We start from the raw sequence: 27,060 nt of genomic DNA, 5'->3' as shown, positions 1-27,060 counted from the left end.
ACAAACCAAAAAAAAAACAAGAATAGAATCTCAGTATTCTGTCTTCTAGTAGCAGGATTCATAGATAATTATGTTGTTGCTGTTAAGTGCCCTTGAGTTGGTTCTTACTCATAGTGACCCAGTATAGGAATTCTGAGGCAGTACATCTTTGTGGAGCAGAAAACCTCATCATTGTCCCAAAGAGTGGTTGGTGGGCTTGAGCTGCTGAACTTGTGGTTCTAAAGCCAGTGCTTACTGTGTAAAGCCACCACATTCCTAGATAATTATGTACCGATCTCTAAATTTGGGGCAATATTCAGGCATCCTTATTGTTGTTGTTATAAAGTGCTGTTGAGTCAGTTCCAACCCATAGCGACCCTGTATAGGGTTTCTGAGGAGCAGCTGGTGAGGTTGAACCGCTGACTTTGCAGTTCAAACAGCTTTGCTGTCTGGCGCATTAACCCACAGCACCACACCAGGACTCCACAGATTTAGCTAAATCCATAGTAGTAAAAAACTGTTTATCTTATGAAAAGAAACACTAATGTTAACATGGGAGCACCCTGGCTGTGTGCAATAAGCACTAGACTGCAAACTCCAAGATGGATAGTTTGAAACCACCAGCCACTTTGCAGGACAAAGATGAGGTTTTCTCTTCCCACAAAGACTGATAGCTTCAGAGTCCCTGTGGGTCACTATCAGACAAAAATGACTGAATGGCATTAAAAACAACAGCAATGTTATCATGGAACCAGTAATTTAAAAAACAAAAGCATAGTAATTAGGAAAATGGAAGATGATAAAGAGATTAAGGAGGAAATTAGCAATATTTAGCCTTGTTGTTATAAAAAGCCTTCTACATTATTTCCTTTAATGTCTACCTTTTATATGTATATAAAACAATTTATACATCTATGCTATATAAAAATACAAGCCTTAAATGATTATGGTCAAATATCTGTCTCCAGTTCTGATTAAAGCATAATTAATGTGGAATAAAATAGAACAACAACAAAAATCTCTAAAAGCATTATTAAATTAGTATTTTAAAAGACTGATAGTCTTTTGAATTTAGGATTTAATATTAGCTAAGCGTCCTTGTGTGGCACTGTAAGATAAGCACTAGACTGCTAACCACAAGGTCAGTAGTTCAAGCCCACCAGCAGCCCGTTGGAAACCCCCAATACAAGGTCACTAAAGATGAGGCTTTCTGCTCCCGTAAAGATTTACAGCCTCAGAAACCCTGTACAGGGTAGCTATGAGTCGGAACCGACTCAACAACACTTAACAACAACAACAACAATGAGTTAAAATAGACTCAACAGCACTTGTTGTTGTTGTTGTTAGGTGCCATCGAGTCGGTACTGACTCATAGCAACTTTATGCACAAAAGTATGAAACACTGCTCGCTCCAGGGCCAACCTCACAATTGTTGCCACACTTGAGCCCATTGATGCTGCCACTTGGCCAATCCATCTTGCTGGGGGGGTCTTCCTCTTCTTCTCTGACCCTCCACCTTACCAAATATGATATCCTTTTGCAGCGACAGGTCCCTCCTGACAATATGTCCATAGTATGAGAGCCGAAGTTTGGGCATCCTGGACTCCAAGGAGCACTCTGGCTGCACTTCTTCCAACACAGATCTGTTGGTTCTTTTGGCATCCTATGGCACTTTTAATATTCTCTTCCAGCACCGTAACTCAAATGCATCAGTTCTTCTATGGTCTTCCTTATTCACTGTACAGCTTTCACATGCATATGAAGTTATTGAAAATACCATGGCTTGGGTCAGGCGCACCTTAGTCATCAAGCTCACATCTTTGCTCTTCAACACTTTAAAAAGGTCTTGTGCAGCAGATTTGCCTAATGCAATATAGCATTTGATTTCTTGACTGCTGTTTCCATGAGTGTTGATAGTTGATCCAAAAAGAATGAAGTCCTTGACAACTTCAATTTTTCCTCTATTGATAAGAATGTTGTTTATTGGTCCAGTGGTGAGGATTGTTTTTTCTTTACATTGAGATGAAGTCCATACCTAAGGCTGTGCTCTTTGATCTTCATCAGTAAATATTTTAAGTCCTCTTCACTGTCAGCAAGCAAGGTTGTCTCATCTGTATATCGCAGGTTGTTAATGAGTCTTTCTCCAATCCTGATGACATGCTTTACTTAACAACCACAAAATATGTATTCAAATGCTTTTGGAATATCACAAAAATAATAGCATCATCATCACTATTATTAGGTTAAAACCTAAACCCACTGCCATATAGTTGAGTCTAACTCATAGCCACCCTATATAGGGTTTCTAAAACTATATATTTTTATGGGAGCTGTCAGCCTCTTCTTTTTATGGCAGAGCTTGAACAACCCACCTTGAAGTTAGCAGTTCAGTGCTTTTCCACAGTGCCACCACATATCCATAGTATTAAGCTAAGAATACAGTGCATTCTTGGATACCTGGGAGTTAACAGGACATACTCCAAAATCTCATTGTCATATTGCAGATATTATCAAGGTTTATATTTATTCCCTGTAACATTCCCCATTGTGTTTGTTTATGGTTATAACCACACTTCTAGTTTTACAAGACATTTTTTTAAAACAATTGTCTTATAAATAATTCAAACATTGTTTTACAATGGGAAATGGAGAGGTATTTATTAGGTGCTGATTATGAGCTTGGTATTTTTCTTAATTCCTCATTTAATCCACCCAACAACCTATCAGGAAAGTATTATTATCTCTACATTATAAAGGAGAATACTGGAACTCAGACTATCTAGGTCACCAAACTAAGGAAATGTCGTACCCTTGTAGGGCTGCCAAAAAATTCCACAGAGTGGTGGCTTTAAAGAACAGAGATTAATTTTTTACAAATATGCTAATTCAGAGCTGGGCAGGGCTATTCTCTCTCAATATAGGCTCTATCATCCTGGTGTGGTACTCTAGGATAAGCACTGGATTGCTAACTGCAAGGTTGGTGATTGAAACCCACCAGATGCGCCTGAGAATCCCTATACAGGGTCGCTATGAGTCTAAACCAATTTAACAGCATGTAACAGGCTCTAGAGAATCTGACTTCCTTGTCTCGTTCAGCTTCTGTAGTCCCGGACATTTCTTGGAATTCTTTGTCTTCCTCCTAAGATTTTGACCTTCTTTCTATGTCCACCTTCTCTTTTATAAATGTCTTCCCAGAAAGGATTAGGATTATAACCTACGCTACTCTAGTCTGACTTCTTGAATTTAGCTGGTAACCCCTCAAATAAAAACCCTAGTTCCCCAAATTCAGTCACATTCATAGGTACAAGGCTTAAGATGACAACATACCTTTTTGGAAGATATGATTCAGTTCATAGCACTGATCAAGCGGTATCTGTTTGGCAAATGTTGATACTGTGTAGATTATCATAAATCATATAGCCTTACTTATACTGTTTGAAATTTAAATTTTAAAAAAATGTTCACTCCTTAGATGAGGAGTCATGTAGAAGGAAAAGCATTGCCTATGCCACTTAACTACAAGCATCCTGATCACCCTCATCTGTAATATGAAAAGGTTCGACAGAATGATCTCTAAGGTGACTTTCAGCACTAAATCCTGGGAGTCTATGAATAAAACAATAACCTAAACCCGTCTCTACTACCAGTGACACAGAGTCAGTATGAATTCCCAGATGACACTGTGTACCTGTGCTCCAGGATGTCTTTAAGGAAAAGGCAGTACAGCTGTTGGTGGGCCTTTGGACTCAATTATTAGCAAGATTTTAATATCACCTCTTTTAAACTGTAATTTAAGCAGGTAGATGTGTTTTAATTGCCATCTGTGAAGTAAAATCCATACTAAGAGAATTAGACTCTGCTTTAATTAGATATAACCTGGTTGATTTACTGTCAGGATGCCATAGCTGAGATTGACAAGATGAGAAATCCAAATACTTTAGCTTCATATAATGGTTGTTTGTAAGTGATTTAGTATGATATAAGTCTGTATGCTTACATATATTTTACATCATTCATTTCCTTATTGATCAAGCAGGACAGCTTTTTTCTGACTCTTTATTCTAATTACTATTTTTACCTTTCATTTCCTTTTAAGTTCCGCTTTGTTGCATGTATTTTTAATGCCCATAGACACTGACTTACATATTAGTTGTTGCAGAGAGCCATCCCAGACAATGACCCAGGAATTCCCTTTTATGTCTATGTAAGCAAGGTAAAGGAATTGCCCCAGTTTGGTACCTTTAGGAGAGTAAACAGTACTATGGTATCTGAGACTCCTTAGAGTTTGGGTGTAGTGTATATCCTGTCATTAATATCCCAAGGATTTTGTTTTGGGGGAAATTGGAAATATAGAAGGAGAGATTTCCTGTTAGTCTCTGTCTTTGTACTTTTTTGGTTGTTGTTATTTTTCTTCTTAGGGCTTATCCCACCTGATATACCATATATCTGTTTGTTGGCTTGTGTGTTTCTTCCCTGAATAAACTGTAAATTCCATGAGAACAGTGCTTGTCTCTGCTACATCTCTTAGTGGTAAAGCACACAGTTGTTAATGACAGACTGGTAGTTTAAAGCCACCAGGCAGAAGAAAGATGTGGCAGTCAGCTTACATAAAGATTTCAGCCTTGGAAACTCTGTGGGGCTGCTCTGCTCTGTCTCTAAGGTTGCTGTGAGTTAGAATTGATTAGATGGCAATGAGTTTGGTTTTTGTTTTGTTTTTCTTTGGTTATATTTCCCAATACACAAAGTAATTCCCAAAAGAAACTCTATTGTTGAATAAATGAAGAAGCATAATATTGCCTGACTAGATTTTAGCTTACCCAAAATACATGGAATTTACTTTCAAAGGTTGACATTTCATTAAAGGAAATGCTTGAAGAAGAATAGTCTCCCAGTTATCAGCTCCTCATCAATTTTCTGTGATGCTTTCGTTATATTCTGCTGTCATTTGCTTGCACTGAACCATATGCCTTTGAGTCATAACCACATCTATGTTTGAATCCTAATTTGACTGTGTGCATGTCTCTAACCTTGTGTGGGTTACATAACTAACTGCTGGGAGCCTCCGTTTTCTTATTTGCAAAATAGACAAAAGACCTACTTCCCAGGACTGTTGAAACAAGTACACAAATAGAGAACTTTAAAGTCCTTTCCTTTCCCTCTCTTTTCTTTCCTTCACATGCTTCCCTTTCTTCTTTTGTTTTTCCATGTTGTTTTTCCTTTCTCTAAAAGTATTTTGAATCCAGAGTAGCTATAGCTCTCTTGAGTTGATCGGGCATATAATAATTAATGGAATGATCTGAGCACTCACTGTATACTAGATGCTCTGTTACAGTGCTTTACATGAATGATACAGCATTTCATGGTAGGTACTATTAGGATCCTATTTTCTAGTCATGACAGTGCAGGCACGGAGATTAACTTCCCTAGTCACCAGCCGTCTGAAGGAAGAGTCATGATTCTCAATAAGCTTTGACTTTTTTATCATTAAAATAGTGTCAACAGCATCCCTTCAACTCTATGAGCTTCTTGTGACGGTCAAATGAGATACTGGATGAAAAGCTAATTGTAAACATTATAAAGAATTCTTAGGTAGTACAAATGGTTGAGTTCTTGCTTACTAAACACAAGGTTAGTGGTTTAAATTCACCCAGTGGCACCTCAGAAGATAGGTCCAGTAATCTTACTATAGATCATAGACTTGAAAACCTTATTGAGCAGTTGTACTATGCACTCAGGGACCACCATAAGTCAAAATTCACTGGACACCAATAACTACCAACAAGCATGAGTGCTACATAGCTTTTTAATGTGATGGGGATACAGGGTTTATCATTATTATTGAGTCCTAATTTAAATTCCCAGAGACTGAGAGAATCTTTGGAAGCTGTGTGCTTATTAGGACCCTGCCTTTATAACCACCCTCTTTAACACTGCAAGTGTTTTTAAGGATCATGTTGCTCAATTTGTGAAATCTGCATGATCATGTTTATGATTTTGTACCAGAAACATAACTCCTGTCTGGATTCATAAGTATATACAATAGCATAAAATGCCAGCCCAACTAGATAACTTACGTTTCAAATGAAACTACATAGTTAATCAAATCATTAAATGAAAGCAAAAATATAATACTGGCTATAAGCCTGCTTTGTTCCTAAGCATTCAAAAGCCCTTTTTACATAAAGGAAAGGAAAGTCCAAACTCCTTAATTGAGTGTTCAAAAACCTTGTACTCTAGCTTACCAAAATCTCTGTTTCCAGCATTATTCTCTACCTACTACTTCTTATGCAGGCTGACCGGTATCACTTCTGGGCATCTGCACTTTCCTTCCCACCTCTGACAACAGAAGTCCAGGTGAATCTCCTGTGCATATCTGTTTTATTCCTTCCCTTCCAGGTCCAGCTCTCACTTTCCTCCTTGAAACTTCTGTAACATCACTCCCAGAGCTCCTTTAGTTACAATAATTTCTCACCAGCTCTGGCATTTATACTTTACTGCCTGGCATTGCTCTTTATCCTTTGAACTGAATGTAACTTATCTATATTCATCCCATACTGTGTCCAGCTCTAGGTTCTGTACTCAGCAACTAGGTTACAAACAGAAATAAGATAAGGGACCAGTCCTTGATGACAGACACAGATTTTATCATTTCTGTGATGGTGGCAACAATTGATTGCCAATAGTAGGAAAAGATGAAGGAGAGAATAAAGACCTCCTCAAGTCCAGCAACAACCATGCTGCCACCACCTGCCTTAATGTGTAGTCCACAGTTTGCAGAGCTTTAGAGGGCACTCATTTCCTTCCAAGATTATTTGCCTTCCTGGAGCTCCATCAACTGTGAAGGGTGGATTATAATGTTTACCCAATGTGCAGGGCTGCTGTGAGGATTAATTAAGTCACTGTTTGTAAGGAACTTGGAGATCTCAGATGAAAAGTAATTCAGAAGCATAGGGCCTATTATTAAAGCATTCAATCCCCACTTTGCCACTAGACAGAAGGCTGTTGAACTTTCCCCAATTGCTTAAGAGAAAAACAGAATTCCTACACATCCTGCTTTAGGATAAAGAATGGAACAACCATAGTTATGAGGCACTTTGCTTGCTTTTAAATCTGTTTAGTTTCATTAAAAGCTACAGTGAGTCTATCTATTATTTTTCTGGGTCTTCTTGAACAGCTACTTGTTATTAGACAAATTTGGTACATAGGAAAAAGGTACAGGTGTACAAAATCTGGTCACATGGATTGAATCCCCACAAAATAAAATAATGTGATGCATTTAGCAAATGTTTCATAAACATACATATGCGAAGAACAGTGCAGGTAAAATTAACTCCATCTGTGACTTGCAATACTCAATTTTTTGTGGTAATGGGTTGTTGTTGTTGTTGTTACGTGCCATCAAATCTGTTCTGACTCATAGTGACCTTGCATAAGGTTTCTGAGGAGCAAGCAGCTGGTGCGCTTGAACTGCCAACCTTGTGGTTAAAACTGACTTTGCAGTCCAGCTTATTAACCCACAGTACCACACCAGGATTGGGGATGCGTAGCTGTTCTCTAACAGCTCCTGGTGAAGACCACTTCAAAGAAACCGCAGGAACATTATATGTCGACAGAATGTAATTATCCTCCTTAGCACCTACCCATGACAGCAGGTTCTCACCCTTTCTGTAAAAAGTGTTCTTTAATTTTTAGTATTCCTATTAAGCTAGAATTGGATGTGGTGAACAAAAGGGTAGCCTGTATACCGAATGTCACCTGACTTGCAGAATATTTACCTGAAATTGGGATCAACTAGAAACAAAGTGAACAACAGTCTAAATTCCAGCCCAACTAGGATTCTGGCCAAGTGGCAGCAGCATTCCCCATGCTACACTGAGAATAAGGAGATATGTTCTAGGCAATAGCTTTACCACAGTGAGTTCTCATTTGGGGATAATACTTCACTTCTCTAGACCTCAGACTTAATATTTTCTTTCCCATTCCAGAAGAGCTGGGCAGAGAGAATCCAGTTTCTTAGTTCACAACCATCACATATGCTATCAGATGCTATGGCTGAAAAGCAATATTTTTCACTAAAAGCAGAAGGGTTGGTAGTGGAGATTCCCAAGAATCAGAGCTGGGATTCAATCTTTGCTGTTCCTGTGATACAACATTTTTTTTTTAAATAAACAATTTTATTGTTCATCTTCACATATGTGAAAGATAACACTACAGTATCCATTACTCTCGAGTTACAAAGTTAAGAAGCAATATTTTAAAACTTAAATTAATATTTTGATAAAGTGCTTAACTTTTAGACTTGGGTAAATTAGTATTTTAAATACCTTCCTAAATTATTAAGCAAGTAATACAGGTTTTATCCAAAAGTAAATATAATGTATAACAACTACAATTCAACAATCTATGATAAATGATCTGAGACTAGGGGATTCAACATTGGAGTCCTGGTGTAATGCTGTAAGATAAGCATTGGACTGTTACAAGGTTGACAATTCAAACCCACCAGCCACTCCTTGGGAACCATATACAGGGTTGCTGTGAGTCAAAACGGACTCGGCAGCACTTAATAATAACATCAGGGTTCAAGACCACAGAGTTTGAATATCTTTTTAAAATATATAAATGTTGTTGTTGTTGTTAAGTGCCGTCGAGTCAGTTCTGACCCATAGCAACCCTGTATAGGGTTTCCGAGGCGCCGCTGGTGAGCTTGAACCGCTGACTTTGCAGTATCAAACATATTTGCATTCTGGCACGTTAACCCACAGCGCCACACCAGGGCTCCAAATATATAAATAAGATGACTCTATTAGCAAAGTAAGTTTTGGCTACAGCCATAGACTTAAAGAAGAGGTATTGATGGTCATCTCTCTCGTCTTAATGAGTCACTCACAGGAGTGACTTAATGTCACTCATAACAGAGACAGAAAACAGGCCTACAGCCAAAACTCACTGTAATATACCATTCTTGACAAGTGGTGATTGAGCCTCTATTGACTAGTTCCTGATAATGGGAAGCTTATTACCCCTGGACCAGTTTCACATTGACCTTCACAGGGGACTCTGAAAGATGCCAAGAATTACTTCGACATAATGAATTTATTGGCTATATTCAAATTTAACCAATAAATTCACTATGTTAAGTAAATCTTTCACCTTAAAATACTGCCATGTCAATCAGGGGATTCTTGTCTAGCAACTGTCATGTGCATAGCCATGCAGACCTTTCAAATAGAAAGTCAGTTTCCAGTCTTCACTGCTTATAATTTCTCAGATCACCGTAAGCAGCCCATTCCATTCTTTTGAATGCCATATAGGAAAATAAGTGTTTCTTGATTACCTGGCTCGATGCACTTCTCACCTACTGGCATCTTCTGTATGGAGAAACAAACCAACTCGACAGCACTTAACAACCACAACATATGGAGAAACAGTGATAGCAGTAGGATAAATTGGATAATCCACTCAGGAGTCCTGCCAGCAAGGGTACTACCTTGGCATAGTCCTCGGTTTATTCTATAAATGCACAAAATGTGAAAGGAGAGTTTTTTGCACAGCTTCATGATTCACTTAAAAATGCAACAGAGAAATTAGATACAAGTGGTGACTTGTATACAAATGGTATTGATAGCTACAATACCAAGTAATAATATGTTCTATCTGAAATAAGAAGGAATATGAGAGAAAGAAGATATGGTGGATGTGATTTCATTAATATGATATTTTGTGGTTAAAAAGAAGACATAAGATGCTATAAATCAAAATGTCAAACATATTGCCTTCATGTTGATTCCGTGCCATATTGAACCTGTAAGATAGAGTACAATTGCTAATGAGGGTTAGGAGGCTGGGAATCTTTAAAGGAGCAGACAACTTCATCTTTCTCATCTTTGTGAGGGGTTGGTAGATTTGAACTGCTGACCTTGCAATTAGCAGCCCAATACTTAACCCACTATGCTACCATGTTGTTGTTAGGTGTTGTCTAGTAAGTTGTGATTCATAGCGACCGTATATAGGGTTTCCAAGACTGTAAATCTTTACAGGAACAGAAAGTCTCATCTTTCTGCTGCAGAGCTGCTGGTGGTCTTGAACTTCCAACATTGTGGTTAGCAGTCTAGTGCTTATTCTACAGAGAACCAGCATTCCTACTAGGAACCACAGGAACATATTTTTAAAAACAAAACTAAACTAAACTAAAGTAGTTGGATTATGAACTGCAAGGTCAGCAGTTCACATCTACCAATTTCTCCAAGGGGGAAAAAAGATGAGGTTTTCTGCTCCTGCAAAGAATTACAGCCTCAGAAACCCTGTAAAGGGTTGCTATGAGTCAGAACCAACTCGATGGCATACACCACTGAGACAGCTAGGCAACATTTCTTCACAATGATAATTGACTGAACCAAAGAGAGACTGTGAAAGAAAAAGATGATCCACATAGAATAACGTATATAAAGAGACAAGAGATCTGAGAAGAGGAAGTAAAATGTTATCATTTAGCATAGATTTATGAGGGGCATTGCTTCAAATGGAGTTGGACAAGTAGACGGGGTCCAAGTTATGAGTATCTCTCATACATTATTTGAGGGAACTGGCCATCTGGAAAGTGATGGAAAAACATTTAGAAAGTGTAAGCAGCAAGAACATGTGTTCAGTTTTGTATTTCACAAAGACTGTAGCTTGTAAAGGTATAAAGAATGTATATAGTGGGAGATAGGTCAAGAACACCAGGAATGCATTTTGTGGGCATGCACAAGGAGAATCTGTAAGACCATAAACCACAGTTACTGTTGAGCAAATAAAGCAAAATAGGAGTAAGAGGAGAAGAAAATGGATTTGAGAAATACTTAGGCAGCAGATTTTAATGATCTAAGAAACAGTTGAATATGATGATATTTAATAAGGGAAACATTTCTGGCTGGGTAACATGGACACCAGCCGCTCCTAGGAAACCCTATACAGAGTTGCTAAGAGTTGGAACCACTCGATGGTACTTAACAACAGAAATAACAACAACATAGACAATGTTACTATTCATTAGCATGTTGTTGTTGTTGTTAAGTGCCGTCGAGTCGGTTCCGACCCATAGCGACCCTGTACAGGGTTTCCGAGGGTGTAAATCCTTACGGGAGTAGAAAGCCTCATCTTTCTCCCGCGGAGCGGCTGGTAGTTTCGAACCGCTGACCTTAAGGTTCGCAGCCCGATTCGTAACCACTACGCTACCAGAGCTCCTTATTCATTAGCATAGGGGAGCAGTTTTTACTGGGTATGTAACAAATTATCCTTGAACCTGGTGTTTTGTTTTGTTTTTTTAATGGGTTATCTGAGATACCTAGGTAGAAAAGTCCAAAAGGCGTTTGGAGCTAAGTATTAAGCTGAATAGAAAGATACAGATTAGAAACATAGATGTGAGAGTTAAAGTCCTGTAGATCATAATATAAATACAAATCAAGCCTAAGTGGAAAACAGTGGATATAGTACCCAAGGATACCAGGTTCATAGGTTTGAGCAATTGTAAACTGTGTTTTGTAGTGACACAGAGACATAAGTTTGTTCTAAGTAATTCCCAACTAGTGTGGTCATACCCAGTATTTCGCCTATAAAATTTTTTTTTTTAAGTGTCTGGGGCCATAAGTAGAGTCAAGTGACTGCACAGATTTGCCGTTAGTATACTTTGAAAACAATAAATACTTAAGGATAACTGGGCATGCTTCAGAAGTGTTTTAAATACATCCAAGTGTTCTCATAGACAACATGAGACACAAAAATAACTCAAAATATACCAGTAGTATCAAGCTACAAACCAACTGAAGTGTGTAATGTAATATGAAAAACTTTCTTTGAATTGAATCCTGCGTACAACCATGAGATGCAAAACAGTTATTTTGTTTAAGATTGTTTTTCTTAATGATTTTTTCAACATCTGATTATCATAAAAAAGCCTGTAGAGGTCACAACAGGCCATTATAGTGATAGCGGCAGTGAGATAAGCACAGGACTGCATGGTTCAAACACACCAGTCATTCCTACAAACCCTACACAGGGTTGCTATGAGTCAGAACTGAATCCACAGCACTTAACAACAACAACCATGATGTTAGGCACACAGGATCAATAAGGCATAGCAACGTGACTAATTTAAGTAAACATGAAGAGAACACCCATCCATTGGCCTTCACTAGTATCTTCCAAACTGTGGATCACAGCTCATGACGAAGTTGTAAAATAAATTTGAAGAGTTGAGACCAATCTTGAACAAAAATTGGACTGAACACAAAACATCAGAGAGAGGGCATCAAACATAGTAGCAATAGTATTGTTGCTGTTATTTTGATTGTAGTGAAAATACATAAACAAAACATTCATCAATTCAAAAATTTTCACATACATAATTCAGTGACATTGGTTGCGTTCTTTATATTCTGCAAGCATTATCACAATCCTTTTCTAAATAAGATTAAGTGTTGTTTTGATGGAAACTTGAAGCCACAAGTAGCTGGGCTTGGGGACTCAGGATTATAGTCTCAGGGGATACCATGATCACTTGGCATAACATAGTCCCCAAAGACAGTGTTCTGCCTTTTACTTTGATGAGTGATGACTGGCGTATTAAAAGTTCATAAGCAGAGTGCAACTATTGATCTCTGCATGTGTGAAAGAAGTAGAGTGATAAAAATTGAAGATGCTTGGAATCAATTAGTCTAATGAATTAATGGAACATATGAATATCAATCCCCACACCTCTATGACCAGAAGAACTTGATGGTACCAAGCTACTACGATCAACTACTCTGAAAAGGATCACATTAGAAAGGCCTGGATAGAATGGGAGAAAATGTGGAACAAAGCTCAAAATTATTAAAAATAAATAAATAAAAACAGGCTTACTGGTCTAAAAGAGACTGGAGGAACCCTAGACTGTGGCCACTGGCTACCCTTCAGGTCTGGAAGAGAATTCATCTCTTCATGACCCAATTTAGACAAACAGTAGATAGATATATAGGAAGACAACAACACTCTAGTAAGGTGTGCTAACCATGGTATAGTCAACCATTCAAAGTCAAAAAAGGACATTTACCTAAGGACAAAGTTCAAAAGGATTGGAAAGGAGGTTGAAATGGAAATAAGAATGACAGGGAGGAAGTAGAATAGCTGTTATTATATGGAGGAGATTGCAATCATTGAGATGAAATAAAGTATATGATTTGAGTGGAAAACCGATGATCTGCTTTGTAAACCTTCACTCGATTCTCAATAATAAGTTTCTTAAATAAATAAATACTTAAAAAATAAGTTTTGTTAAATATATTTCTCAGTTGTAGTTTCAACTTTCTCTATTAACATACATAGTGTGTACACACTAAGGGGTCCTGGTGTGGCACCTTAGGATAATGATTGGACTGCTAACCCTGAAGTTGGCAGTTCAAACCCACCAGTTCCCCCTTGGAAACCCTAGACAAGGTCACTATGAGTGAGAACTGACTCGACAGCACTAAACAGCACTAATAACAACAACATGAACTGAATCAAGATGTTAAGTAGCATATATATTACTATAGATTATTGTCCAGAGACTGAAAAATCATCAGCCTGGTTCCTCTTAGAAAGAAGATTAAATCAGGCCACCAAGTAAGGAATATTAAAGGTAGCCACATACCCATTCAACAGAAGAAAAATGTATACCAAGAATTTGGGGGACACATAAAACCCCAGTACTGTTTATTGCATTATTTTTTTACTATTTTATCTAAAATAATTCTGTATTTTGTTTTCTGATTTACTCATAGATAAGCAACCACAGGCAAATTATTTAACCTCTTTTCAGCTTTTTTCAGCATCTTCAAAGTGGAGATGGTAGTATAACTTAGGTGTTGTGAAGATACATTTCATTTTTATCATTGAGCATATGTTCATTTAATGTGAGTCCTGGTGTGGCACCATAGGATAAGGATTCAATGTCAAGGTCAGTTTGAACCACAAGGTCGGTGGTTTAAACTCACCAGCCACTCCGAGAAACCCTATACAGGGTCTCTATGAGTCAGAACCAACTAACGGCTCTTAACAACAAAAAACTCATTTAATGCTTATTTTATGCCACACACTGTGACAGATATTAGTCATGCAATGATGAGATATTGTCTCTAACTTCATGTAAAGTCAAGTAATCATCAATGTAAATGTATATTTATTTTGTACATTTTTATTGGAAGAAAAATATATGATTCTAAGAAATTTAAAATGTAATTGGGAAACTTGATAAATCCAAGAATATTTTCCAGAAGGTAGAGAAAGAAAGAAAAAGAAATTTAAAATTTTAATGTTAATGCTATGATCAATGTATAACAAATTTAGATTGTCCAAATCAATTTAGGAATTAAAATAAAAGACACCTATAAAAATAATAGAAGGAAATTATTCAGGAAATAAGAACAGTCTCACAGATTAAGAATTTCATGTCCACTGACTGCTAAACTGTGAGGATGTAGAAAAAGACCCACACACTCAAAAAACTAATGATAAAGAGAAAATTGTAAGAGCTATTTAGAGAGAAAATGGTATTTCCTACATGCATGAATATCAGATGGCTTCAGTAAAACAAGGCTTTAAAAAGTTCATGGAAAAAATCCATTATCTTTTCATTCCAGTTTTCCATGAACTTTTTGAACTATGATGCTAGGCTAGAAACAGTGCCTGCATAGTTCTTGAGGAAAATGATATTGCACTTAAAATTTCAATTTCAAAGTAAAGACATTTACAGACATGCAAAGTCTCAGACATTTTGCTTGTAGATTCCCATTCTGAAAAAAAAATACCCATGTCAATAAATAAGCTTAAAAAGAAATTAAAGAACATTATGGGATACTAAAACAATGGAATTAATCCAGGAATACAAAAATAAATCTTTCCCCCTCTAGGAACTTACATTCTAAGAAGGATGATAAGTAACAACAGTGCAATAAATGTTCTGATAATAGAAGTTCCCAGCACAGTGAAATTAGTATTAATTGCATATTTCAGTATATTTATTTTTCTATTAAAGTCTTTATTTAGACACTTGTGAATGCAAGTTTTTTGATTGTTTTAAAAAAAAATGACAGCAACAAGAAGTACACAGAAATAAATTAGGTCTGAGACCTTGGTTTCCTAAAATACATTTCCCATAAGAAATTTCTGTCACTGACTTTTAATGCTAAAAATGAATAAATTAGGGACAAATTAACTGCATTTGGAAGGGACCAATTGTGGCTGGAGAGGAAGAGGTCAGTACTCAGTCTCTTCTTACTCTACTGAGTGAATCATTATGCTTTTGTGCAATGCATATTCAGTTCTGGAATCACAAGAAGCTATCTTCTGATTAAAGTCATGTTCACATGCAGATGTCAAGTAGAGAGTTTGTACTACCTCATTATTCTTCCCCATTCTTTCATTTGTTCTTTTAAGGGGCTTTGTCTAACTTAGTTTTATTGTTAACAAAATACAAAACCCATGTGTGAATATGCTTTGGGTTTAGATGACGAATTTGGAAAATAGAAATCTCAGGTCTAATTTAATATATGCTAATAATATTAGTTGCACCATAATTAGTAGTTTGCTTGTCATTCATTAATACATAATTTTTAATTTTTTAAATATTATGAGCTATTTATATTATGTGTTTTTATTATTCCTGACTTCAGTTGGATCAGCTGCAAATATTTCTTTATGATAACATTAGTTTTGTAATAGGTTTTACTACAAAAAGACAAAACATCCTGCATATATTGTAGCTTCAGAATGGAACATGTGGTATATTAACATTTTTGTTGTAATAAATTGTATTTTTTCATTTTCATAGATTTTTGGGGTAGGAAATTTAGTGACATCTATGAAATTTCTCTCTTACACAAGCATACTTTTTTTTTTTTTTTTTACATATTTTCTTTCTGTTCTCCAATAGTTTCTATTTTCCTGTGTAACCTAAATCTATTTTTTCTTCATGTTTAAAGATTGTACCTTTGTTTATCCTCATTACTTTGTAATCTGGTTTTTAGCCTTTTGAATTTATGTAAAATATCTTGTTTTCTGTCTTATTTTATTCTGTGTCACTCAAGTTTAGCAAAGTGCCAGATAATAAGCCCTTAATAAATACTGATTGAATGAGTTAGCAACATTTTATTTTTAGGGAACCAGAGTTTGCTACACATACATAACCTTTGCTACTTTTTACATGAACACATTTATGAATGAGAATCTAAAACTAATACATACTATGTTGTTGTTGTTACGTGCTGTGGAGTCGGTTCCGACTCATAGTGACCCTGTACAGGGTTTCTGAGGCTGTAAATCTTTATAGGAGCAGAAAGCCTCATCTGTCTCCCACAGAACAGCTGGTAGTTTCGAACTTCTGACCCTGAGGTTAGCAGCCTGATTTGTAACCACTATGCTACCAGAGATCCTTAGATTCTATGTAGTTATGTTATTAACTTGGTCTACAGTGATAATACTATATAAACCAATAATGCTTGGTAAATTAGAAGGTTAGTGAAAAGGAGGAGACCGTCACAGGGATAGATCGTCATGGTGGCTACAACCATAGGCTCAAACATAGCAATGATTATGGGGATAGCCAAGAACTTAGTAGTGTTTCCTTCTGTTGTGCATCCCATCACTATGAGTTAGAATCTGATCAACAGCACATAACAACAGCCACCATTCATTGAACATTGACACTTCTCTATGTTATCTAATTTAAACATTGAAAATATCAAGGAGATCATGCTTATAAAGCAACTTGCTCAAGTCATAGATAATAAGTGGTAGCACATAATCAATTCTATCTGATCTCAAATATTTTAACAAAGCAATATTTTACTGGTTGGTTGAGTTACTTGTGAAATATAAATTAGAATTTTCCTCAATGAATCCCATGTCTTATGTCTTTTTTTTTTTTTTCTTTTGCCATCCAATCAACAAACTTATTAATCAACTACTAGAAACCTATAAAAAGACGAGGAAGAAATGTGCCCTGTTACTAAAAGAATTGTGCTGTAAGAAACTCACAATAAAGTTTAAGGGAAATGTTTATATACAAAGGGAAGAGTGGAGAAATTTTCTTTTAGTCTCAAGTCAAAGTTTTTGTTCTTTTCTCTTTCTGGAAACTAAGAAGTTTGAATCCTCTGTGATCTATATCATTATGCTCTTGGCAGCATGTACACGTTCAAGTAGTTATTTATTGTCTGTGGGGACCAAATTTTTTCTTGGAAAATTAAGTATCCAAAGAAAGGATTTACAGTTTAGTACAAGAAGCACTGGGTTCATGACCAAAAGAAAGGATTGTTGAGTGCTGGGGGAAAAACCCTACAATGATTCCCTTTATAGATCATTGAACTGAACTATCTAGTTATTAATGCTCAAATGAAGAATTTCACAGAAAGTTGATATAAAACTTTAGTGTTATTAAAGTTATGTTGGTTAGTTATCCTAAGCTGGTCAACTGAAATATGAATATTAAATGGTAAAGTCCATAATCTATTAGTCCCCAGCATCTCAAGACTCATATTTTACTTGACTTGTGAACAGTTTTAAAATAACCCAGAGATATTTTCTTCAGGTAAACCACAAGTGCAGCATGCACGGAATTATGTTCAATGAATGAACCCCTATGAATAAATAGCTACAGATATGGTGAGGGGCAAGTTTGTCTTCCTTATATTGAGCACCACTTCTACTACTTCCTTCTCCAACATCCTGAGGACATAACTCCCCTGCCCTGTATCCCAACTCTTAGGATCCTTGTTTGAGCCGACGATGCTCTCTTTCTTATCTTCCTAGCATGTGAATGATCTCATTCAATGGTTTATTTTGTTTTTCATATTTTTCAGATGGAGGAATCAAGGCACAGAGAAATTAAGTGACTTCACCACAGTCACAACCTGGTGAGGACCAGGATTAGAACCTAGAGAGAACTCCTGACTCTCAAGCTTGTGTCTTGCCCACTGAGTCACGCTGCCTCCGTTCTTAGGAGAGAAGACTTCCTGCAAGGTAAATGATGGCCTCTTTAGTCAGATGCAGAACGACTGCTTATTGTCCACAGTAAGATTTTATTCTTTGTGAGTGGGTTGTTGTTGTTATTAAGTGCCTTCAACTCAGTTCTTATTAATAGTGATCCTGAATAGGATTTCTGAAGAGTGACTGGTGAGTTTGAACTGCTGACTTTGTGGTTCAAACCAACTTTGTTGTCCAGTGCTTATCCTACAGTGCCACACCAGGGCAAAACGTACTAAATCACATTATTCACATTTTCTACTCTAGATCACCATTCTCAGCAAATTACTCCCTTATGCAATTAAAACAATCTACCTCATCCTCTACCTCAAACCTCTTTGTATCATCACCTTTCTATCTTCCTTTTGTTTTGTCTCAGAGCATCTCTGCTTTTCCTTTTCTAAGGACTTACTCCATTATTTTGTCTTATCATCCTTTGTCTAGTTATTATCTTTTCCTCTGTGATAGAGTGACCTTACCCTGATAAAAAATAATGATAGATAGATAGATAGATAGATAGATAGATAGATAGATAGATAATGTAATGTAAAAACAAAAACTGAACAAGCGCTAAGTGTTGCTGTTTAGACTTGGGTTTGTCAACAGAGAGCCATTCTGGATTCTTAAACATAGGGATGCCATGATGGAAATGCAATGATAATATTGCAGCTATACACATAGTGGATTGACAAGGAAGCAAACTAAAGATGAGAAGAGCAACTACAAAACTGGAGCAATCACTTAATCTTAATAGGATAAGGATTTGAACTAGTGTGATATCCAGGGAGATGGAAGGAAAGACCTAAAAACAACCACACACACACAAAAGCCCAGAATATGGTAATGCAATAGATAAATTGATAGGAGAATTAAGGAAAAGAAAATATTATTTTAAGGCTTAAGACCACAAGAATTATTACCTCATGTATTCAGCACATAGCTATTGAGAAATAGTAGACTGATACTAGGGCATTACAAGATCTCTCCTCGCAAGATGCTTATAAACCAATGAAGGAAAAATCATTCTTCTATAACCCAGAGACTCAAATGTCTAATAAGAAAATTTACAAGATGCTGAGGAAGAAGAGAGATGAGAGCAATAAAATAATGGTGCGATAGGAAGAAATTATTTGGTTGGGGAATGGACACTGTGCACTGGAAAGAAATATTTTGAATGCAGATATAAAATCAATCAAATCTGAGATACTAATACCATGTAGGCAGCTAGAAATGTGTAATCAGAGGAATATGGGAGAGTTTAGGGCTAAAGTACTGGTTTGAGGTCCATCAGTGTAGAGAAAATTCAAAGAGAAATTTTCTCTTGAGCAGAATTATGATAGCAGTGTTGTTGTTGTTGTGCACCATCAAGTCAGTTCTGACTCTTAGCAACCCTGTATAGGATTTCCAAGAAGGGCTTGTGGGTTTGAACTACCAAACTAGCAGTCATGTGCTTATCCTACAGCACCACAGCCGGGATATAACAGTAACAGTTAAAACCAGTATACAAAATCAGGAAGATGATAATTTAGGAAAGCAATCAGTGGTTTTAAATGCTATCCATAGGAATGAAAATTGATCAGACTTTGGGGATTTGGAAAATCAGTGACTGGTGCTTTTTGAAAGAAGGATTTTCAGAAGTGATATTGGGAAAGAAGGGAGCCCACATTATGCAGTGATTAAAGTGCGAGGCTGCCAGATGAAAGGTCGGTGATTTGAACACACCAGCTGCTCAATGGGAAAAAGATGTGAAAGTCTACTTCTGTAAAGATTACGGACTTGGAAACCCTGTGGGGCAGTTCTACCCTGCCTATTGGGTCCCTTTGAATCAGTGTGGGATTTTTGTTGTTGTTTGCTGTTGTTGTTTTTGCTTTCTAAAAGGACAGGGACAAAACTATTTGAGAAAGCGTATGAATTATGAAGGTATAGAACATTGTTTGAGAAGTCTGGCAGTGAAAGAAGAAGATGTGACCGTTGCTGAAATCATCAGCAGGGTCAAAAGAAGTTTTCATGTGATGGAGCAAATATGAGCCCAGGCAAAAACAGGAGGGAAAGGACTAGATGAGTGAAACTGATTGAGCATGCTAAAAAGAAGGATTAAAAATAGAATGAACCCTCAAAAGCTAGTATTTGAAATGCAATCTAGCACAACATCAATGAAATGGGGACATAGAATAAAAAGTCATTGGACTCTGAGTGTGAATTCTACCTCTGGTGTTCTATTTTCTAACCGGATAACCTTGGGCCAAGTTGCCTAACATTTTAGTCTCTTTGTAATAAAGTAGAGACAATAGTAATTCCACCCACATACAGCTGTAAGGGAGCCCTGGTGTGGTGCTGTGGGTTAATGCACCAGACTGCAAAGCCATTTGAACTGCAAGGTCAGTGGTTCAAGCTCACCACCTGCTCTTCAGAAACCCTATAGAGGGTCACTATGGGTCGGAACCGACTCAGTGGCACTTAACAACAACAGCTGTAAGGGGCTCTGGTAGCGTAGAGGCTACAAGTCAAAATTATCAGCCATTCCATGGGATAGAGATGAGGTTTTCTGCTCCCATAAAGATTTACAGCCTTGGAAACCCTGTACAGGATCACTGTGAGTTGGAACTGATTCCATAGCACATAACCACCAGAGCTGCAGTAAAACATTTGCTATGTAATATATGGAAAAGACTTGGGACAATACCAGCCGCAGTATGAACACAAAAGATAGTTATAATTTTGGGGTCAAGATTATTGATGGCAAGAAGAGTTTAGAAGGGAAACTTCTTACTCATAATGACTGGAAAGGAATATCAAATAAAAGACACAAGCATCTGTGACTCCATTTGATGACTCTACTGTTTTTTGTTTTTATTTTGTGTGTATGAGGGGTTTTTTTGTTTTGTTTTGTTTTGTCTGTGTGTGTGTGTGTGTGTGTGTGTGTGTGTGTGTGTGTAAGGAAAATAGCAAGGTCATTTACTGAGACAGAAGAATGATGGGAATAATGAAACTCTTGAAGGGAGAGCGTGTCCCAGTGAGCCACTGAGGTGACTTAGCTTAGATGATGAAATAGGCAGGCAGACACAAAAGAAAGCATACCATTTGCCATAGGGCCCAGATAGCCACACATCAAGCAAATTGGTCAGAGCTGTGCTATTTATTCAAATATATGTCCAGTGCAATATGTTCTAAGGAGAACATTGACCTTGCTTCTTTTTATGACTTTTTTATAGCCTGAGATGTTCATTGGATGCTCAGGACTCTAAACACGTGTCTCTAGAATACCAGGACTAGATTTGGTCCTGGTATTAATAAAGTTATAAAAGTTAATAAAGTCTAACATTTTTCATTTATACCAAATTGTTATTTTTTTCCAGAAGACTTTCAAAGTTGCTTTCTTCTTGATTCTTCCCGTATCCCCATGATATACATGGGTACTATTATCCACATTTTTTGGCTAGACAACCTGAGGCACATAGAGTTAGATAACTTGTGACAGGTTGCACAGCTAAGAAGAGAGAAATAAAGGATTTGGTCCTAGGGAGTGTTTAGTTCCCGAACTCAAGCCCTCAACAATGTTTTAACTGTCTTCCATAACAGCCCATGGTGATGGTGGTTGTATGCTGTTGAGTTGATTCCAATTCATAGTGACCTTGTACAGGGTTTCCAAGGCTATAAATCTTTAAGGGAGCAGAAAGCCTCATCTTTCTCCCATGGAGTGACTGACAGATTCAAACTGCTGACCTGTGGTTAGCAGTCCAACATGTGACCTACTATGCTATACTTATTTTTATATGTTGGCACTTTTTTCATTTAGTCTTATATTACAAATTGTTATTTAAGTATGTCTTCCTCATTAAACTGTTTCTTATTTACACCAAGCATTGTCATACATTGAAGAACCAAGGAACACAGTAAAGAATTAGAAAAAAAAATATCTTACCTTCAAGAAATACTGATTTGTAAAAGTTTGTATGTAAGTAACCACAATACTGGGAAGAAGGTTTAACTGCTGTAAGAGAATGGCATCATACATGAAAAACAAAAAAGAATCATTCAATGAGATGGATTGGCAAAGTAACTGCACCAATGGTCTCAAACACAAGAATGATTGTGAAGATGACACACCAGACCGGGCAGCATTTGATTGTACTATTCATAGGATTGTTGTGAGTTGGAACCTACTCAGAAGCACCTAACAACAACAATGATAGTGATGCAGAGAGGAAAGACTTAAACAATATTCTTAAGAAAGAGACTGTCTTCCTCATTCCTTCTAAGCAGAATCGAACGGAAGGGAAGAAAACTGAATAGAAAGATAAAGAATCGAATGGAAGGGGAGCCAAGGGAAAGAAATCTTAGTTATGGTTTTAAATCAGTACTGTTTTCTCTAGACCATATAATATCTATCTTATAAAAAAATCATTAAAACCAAACTCATTGGCATTGAGTCTATTCTTACTCAGAATCACTCTCTACAACAAAGTAGAATTGTTCATAGGGTTTTTTGTAAAAATGGCATATAGGTTATGTCTTATTTCCTCTGATTTCACAAGGGGGAAGGTTAAGCATATTCAAAAACAACCAAAGCCAATTCCTATGAAGTGGGGGTTAGACATGCTTCTACTCTCCAATGTTTTTAACCTTATTCCAATACCAACTGTCCCTCCCACAGCATTCTTTGCTTCCCATCAAGGTTTGATAATCTGTTGCAATGACCACACAGACGTAATAGGCAATACTCATGCTTATGGGGCTTATTAGGAAAATAAACAAGATACAATTCAGGATCAGAAATAACTCAGCATGCAGCAGTTGTCCAGTCAGGAATGCCCCTTTTCTGCTGTACTTCAGGCATACCTCTTTCTTGTCTTCGCCCTCTCAACTCTGTGGCTCCTCAGCCTCTGCCCTGGTAGAGCAAGTGTTACAAGGCTCCTTTAGTTAGTCCAATATGTAAAAGACACATTCTACAAGCCAGTCTCCTTCCCATAGTCACTCAGCTTTAGTCAAACCATGGACCCGGAAGCCCACAGTGAGCATGCTAGAAAGAAGGATTAAAAAAAAATGAACTCGCAAAAGTTAGCTCTATGCCGGTCTCTTCTGCTGCTGACACTTTTCAAAGAAAGGATCTGGCACTCCACTTGTGGCTTTTCATTCTTGATGGTCCTGTGATCTTCTGTTACTGCTTCTGAAACGGCTCTTTTTAAGCCTAGTGAGGTGGCAACACTAACCAATCCCAACATTAAAGTCTTATACACCCTATTTGCATACTCCCACCCAATCATTTGGAGTCCTAGTGTGATATTGTACAATCAGCACTGTCGGGCTAATCACAAGGTGTACGACTGCTCTTGGAAACCCTGTACAGGGTAGCTATGGGTCAGAACTTACTTGGCAGCACTCAACAACAACAACCCAAACACTTGGAATCCTAATGTGGCACTGAAGGATAAGCACTGGACTACTAACCAGAAGGTTGGTGGTTCCTCTCCTCGGATATCCTATATAGGTTTGCCTGAGTTGGAACCAACAACAACAGCACCCAATAATTTGTTGGGAGTTAAGAAGTTTGGAAATATAAGCCATTTCAAGTAAATTCATGGGTGCCTTAGCTTTCCAAGGCCATAATCTTACAGGAGCAGATTACTTCATCTTTCTCCCTTGGAAGGGCTAATGGATTCAAAATGCTGTCTTTCAGTTAACTGTTGAGCATTTAATCACTACACTGCCAGGTCTTCCCAAGAAATTGATTACAAGTTCCCAAGGGTCTGAGAGTAATGATTTTGACTATAATCCAAACTTGTCTGAAATGATCTTTAACCTATCCTTTTTGAATCTTCATTCCTTAGTTAATATATTCAAAGTGTCCCCTTAACAGGTAGGAATAATAAGTTTTAAGGAATATTTCACGTATTTTTTCTCTCTCTACAGAGATTCTGTGATCCTTAATTAATTAGTTTCCTTATTTCAGTAAGGTTTGCTCAACTTCCATACCATCATGAAAGAAAGTGTTATTTTTACTTAGTCAACTCAGCAAATATTTGTGGAACAAGTGCTCAGTGCCAGGCACCATGCTGGGAGCTAGACAACACCAAGATGAATAATGTGCTGTTCCTGTCCTAGAATATCCACACTGTGGTTATTGGGGTTGGAGATCTCCTAGTGTGGTGATAGCTCCAGAGAGTTAGTTCTTCTATGAAGTGACCCATTTCCCCAGGCTTCCAGAATTGCAGTTTCTAAAAAGGCACTATTGTTATTCACTTTTCTGGTCTAGGGAATTTAAGAGTCAAAAGCCTATTAAAGATAAAGAACTAGTTGAATTAAAGGAGAGATTGTTAAATGTCCAAAGGAAAAACTTTGAGTCAAAAAAGAATGTTATACTCTCCACTTCAACTGATAAATACACATACCATACACACACACACACACACATGCGAATGCATACACACATACACACAACACACATTCACTCATACATACACCCTTTTCAAGTTTTATAAATACAATTAAACCTTTGGCAATAGGACTTATTATAAAGATTGTGCTCTAAAGCCACAACCCCAGTGCTCAGAAACATAAAAGGCCAAGAAAAAGTTGGATGTTATGAAAAGGTCATTATAAAACAATGAGCCTCCTCTTACCCTATATAACTATTAGTTACGGCTATAACTTGTATATTCGTGAATTTCAGCTTTGCTTTAAAAAAAAAAACAGCAGCATAATATACATGGAAAATTGAGGTAAGAAAAAAACAATAAACATCTTTTTAGTGTCTGTTATGTACCAAGTTCCCTGCTAGATTCTTTAGGAAAACAATTTCATTCTGTTCTCTCAACCACCCAGTGAGATAAGTAGGAATTTTACACATGAAAGAACTAGGATTCATAGACTTGAATTTGTCCAGCATCATGCAGTTAGTAAATGTGGAGCCAGTATTCAAACTGTAGACCATCTGCCTCTATCCTGTATGCTCTTTTTACCACAGTACACGTGGAAATGTGCACCTAAAGTGATCAGATGACTGCTGATATAAGATCATCTAAAATTATCAAGATATTTCAATCTGGTATGTCAGAGGATAAGAAAGGCTGTGCTACATGTATAAAATCATGAAACACAAACTCAAATACATCTAGAAGCCTCACAATACTACTCGTCTGCCTCAGTTAGGCAGTCACTCCACATTTACCGAGTCCTCGCTATGGCCAGAACTCTGGGAGGCACAGGAAATACAAATCTGAATTTAGCATGTTATTTACCATGAATGGAACTCTGGAGTGGTGCAAATGGTTATGCACTTGGCTACAAACAGAAAGAACCAATGCAAAGACATCTCAGAAAAAAGGCCTGACCATCTGCTTAATTAAGGTCACACCCTTGAAAACACTGTTTGTGATTTTATTCTGCAATAGATGAGGTGTTCCTGAGTCAAGACTAACTTGTTGGCTACTTACTGAGTTTTTACTATTGGTGGTTTTTCCTACCATCAACAATCTCAAAATTTAGATAGAAGATGATTCCATAAGCAAGTATTTCAAGAGAAGATTATAATCATTTCTTGAAGGCATATATAAAGCCCTCAGAATTTGTTCAGAATAACTTTCAGGGGAAGAAAGGATATTAACAAATTTATTACATCTAATACATTGGGTGAATATAAAATATAAATAAATTATTAGACCATTGAACAAAAGTTCATATGGTAGAAATTGGCATATTCTGAACATTTAACATTTTGGGGTTATACTATACTTTGGGACAGCTGCTAACCGAGTCTGACTAGCTGGATCCTGAGTCTTAATACCCACCATGGAAATAGTATTCATATGAAAATTACATAAAGCCCTACTTCATGTACTTATATTTAAGTCTGATTTCTCCAGGAATTAAAAACCTTGGGATATAGATGTTCTACTCAGGCTTCCTTAGTCCATTTTATACTCAAGTAAAGAATAGTAGACAAGGAGCAGAAGACTCAGAGAATTGTATTCATATTATCCTTGCTTCCCACCCCAGTGCACCCCTGAGCAAGTCAGACATCCTGGCGAGGTCCCTGTCTTCTGAACTAGATTGCACCAATCAAGAGCAAAAAAGACAAATACTTGAAAGGAAGGGAAGCATGTTGTCGTGTTGTTGTTAAATGCTGCCAAGTCAGTTCAATTTGAACCACTGACTGACCTTGCAGTTCAATTCAGCCTGTGCAGTTCATTATCCCAGAAAGCTACACCAAGATAGAAAACCTAAGGGCTGTGGTACTGAAGAATTCATAGCATTCCCAAGAGAAATACTACCACTAATCTCTAACCAGCTGTGGCCAAAGAAACATAGTACCAGCATATTCAGATTTCCTAGTTTTTCTGGGAAATTGGAAGTCTGGATTTTATATAAAATCTCTAGATATTTAAGTGTTATCTCAGATTTTAAACACTATGACCCCAAAGAATTTTTCCATGGGCTGGATACTAGCTCTCTTGCCACATAATTAAATTCTCTTTTTCCTAAAATTTTACAATTCCATATGTTTTCTGCCAGAACTTGCTGGTGGCATAAATCCATGGGAGAAGTATGAGAAATACATTCAGATTTAGAAAACCGTATTTTAAAATGCAAATACAGGTTTATTCTCATGCTATTACACTTGGGGCCAAAAGAACAACAGCTATTCTACACACACACACAAAGCTTAGTATTTGAGTAGTATCTAATTTGCTAAATCATCTAATGCTCCAGAAATGGGTGCTTGTCCAGCTCAACCAATCTTCTACACTTAAAAATAAATGTCACACTGTGATTGCAAATACATTTGTTTTTGTTAAGTATGAAAAAACTTCAGCTTACTGAGTTGTTAATACTTACTGGGAACTAATAAAGCTTCAAAGTAGCTCCACCTTGTCCTAGGTCACCACTGACGTTTCTTCCATTAGAAACTGTTTCACCCAACTTCTGAGGCATGCGCTAGACTTCAAGTAAATTGAAATCACAATTTTCTGTCCCATAATACTTCCCCCAAAATTACTTCTGGTAAGTGTTTTAGGTGCCTATCAACTTTTACTACAGCAGTATAAATTGAGGAACAGCTATTTT

At 37.1% G+C, this 27,060-nt stretch overlaps 1 protein-coding gene across 2 annotated transcripts in view; it reads left to right on the top strand.

Annotated features, from left to right (window-relative positions):
• MYT1L (myelin transcription factor 1-like) overlaps nucleotides 1–27,060 on the top strand; it is a 399,784-nt gene that overhangs the window by 54,023 nt on the left and 318,701 nt on the right. For both annotated transcript variants that reach the window (XM_006863966.1, XM_006863964.1), the window contains exon 2: nucleotides 17,835–17,994. The gene's annotated coding sequence lies outside the window, so the exon portion shown is untranslated. The remainder of the gene's footprint in view (nucleotides 1–17,834; nucleotides 17,995–27,060) is intronic.

This window comes from Chrysochloris asiatica, unplaced genomic scaffold (assembly GCF_000296735.1).
Source record: "Chrysochloris asiatica unplaced genomic scaffold, ChrAsi1.0 scaffold00058, whole genome shotgun sequence".
Taxonomy (NCBI): Eukaryota; Metazoa; Chordata; class Mammalia; order Afrosoricida; family Chrysochloridae; genus Chrysochloris; species Chrysochloris asiatica.
This window is presented reverse-complemented; position numbering and strand designations above follow the sequence as displayed.